We start from the raw sequence: 2,220 nt of genomic DNA, 5'->3' as shown, positions 1-2,220 counted from the left end.
TCAATTAGTAGCAGTAGCAAAATCGCCTTGGTATCTAATATGATGAGGGTAATTCTACCATAATGGAATCTCGAATTCCAATTATGTCAGAATGAAAGCTTGGATTCCATTGCTTAAGTTCCAATTCAACTTAAGCATTGAATTTTATATGAGCTATCATGTCTAAAACTTATTATTTTTTCTGCACTTACTCATTGGTTTGTGTATTTTCTTCAATTTTTACTTATGAGTTTTGGTGCAATTCACAACTTTCATCCTATGAGAATATAAATATTACATAAAACATGTGTTGCTAGTAATTCTGATAGAATACATCTATACATGCTTTAGAATGTTTATGCATATAGAAGAAAAGACTATGATTTAAGTGCATTCTGTAATGAATTTTGTTAAAATTTATTTATATAAATGCATTCTGTTAGAATGTCTTTGAGAATGTTTGTTAACAACAAGTATATTTGTTTAACTGTTAATACTAACGAGTAATGTATCTTATTCTTCCAGAATTGCATGGAGAAGGAATTCAATATTGATCATACAAGAGAAATATTTGGAATCGAGTTCAACAACAAGTATATATGTGAAGATCAAGTTGATTATATGGACCATTGAAGAGGATCAAATGTATTTGTTCAACAGTTGTATATTCAAGAATACTATTTTTTAAGAATTTTATTCATTTTTGATGATATTCCGTTAGAATATGTATAACTATATTAAAATGTATAATGATATTAGTCTGTAAGAATATGTATGAATTTTTATTTAATTTCGGATGTATATTAAGAATAAAATCATAGACCCAAGGGATGTATATGAGTAATATCTTATTTTTAAGTCAGGTCAATTATCAAAAACATAGCTGCATTGAAAATGTATTCTGCAAGAATAAAATCGAAAATATATTTACTATTTTATGGTTGGCATTCTGTCATTCTGACAGAATAAAATCGGATTTTTAAAATTGAATTAATTTAAAATATTTAGATTTTTAAAAATAAAGGAATTAATGATCCCTTAAAATCCGGAAATTTCCTTTTTTAATATAGGTAAATTGACCAAAATACCCTTATCTTGAAAACTGTGTGATTATATGGTGCATGTTACTCTATTGTAAATTCATAAACTCTCATATCATGACTTTTGATTCTATTCCATCCGGTGGTCCTGATATGTGCATTCTGGCACACAATAGTTAGTAAAAACAAAATATATAAACATATATATATATATATATATATATATATATATATATATATATATATATATATATATATATATATATATATATATATATATATATATATAGGGTTGAGATCGATTGAGAACTCAAAGTTTTCCGACAACCCGAGCACTAAAAGTGGAGCATTGGATCAAAATTAATTCATTAAGGGCATGATCGTCATCTTACCAATCTCATTTAATGTTTAATTTTTTGTGTTATTGAATATATTAATATAAATGTCTAAAAATTTACATAATAAATCAAATTTTCAGATTTTTTAAAAAATAATATTTTTCGATTTTTTTTTGAAAAGTGTAGATTTTTTAATTTTTTATAAAAAACATGAATTTTTGAAAAAAACAGCAATTTTTAAAAAAAGCTGTATTTTTTTTTCAAAAAAGCTGCAATTTTTTTTAAAGAAAGCTGCATTTTTTTCAAAAAAAATGCTGCAATTTTTTTGTTAAAAAAAACTGCATTTTTAAATAAAAAAAAACTGTAATTTTCTTAAAAAAAACTGCATTATTTTTCAAAAAAACAGTAAATTTTTTTAAAAAAACTACAATTATTTCAAAAAAACTACAATTTTTTAAAAGAAAACTGTATTTTTTTCAAAAAAAAACTGCAACTTTTAAAAAAAACTGCACTTTTAAAAAAAAAAACTGCAATTTTTTTCAAAAAAAAAAAACTGCAAGTTTTTTAAAGAAAGCTGTATTTTTTTCAAAAAAAAAACTGCACTTTTTAAAAAAAATGAGTTTAAAAAAACTGCACTTTTTTCAAAAAAAACTACATTTTTTTTTAAAAAAGTAAATTTTTAAAAATCAATAAATTTTAAAAAAAAACTATAATATTTAAAAAAAATACTCTTGTTTTTTAACAATAAAAATCAAAGTTTTAGGTGCATATATACATATTTTTTCAAATACATATATGCATATTTCTTATACTATAATATTCGTAAGTAAATCATAAAAAATCTCATTTTTATTAATAGTGCA

This window comes from Lactuca virosa, chromosome 8 (genome assembly GCF_052849685.1).
Source record: "Lactuca virosa cultivar CGN04683 chromosome 8, Lactuca_virosa_CGN04683_v6, whole genome shotgun sequence".
Lineage (NCBI taxonomy): Eukaryota > Viridiplantae > Streptophyta > Magnoliopsida > Asterales > Asteraceae > Lactuca > Lactuca virosa.
This window is presented reverse-complemented; position numbering follows the sequence as displayed.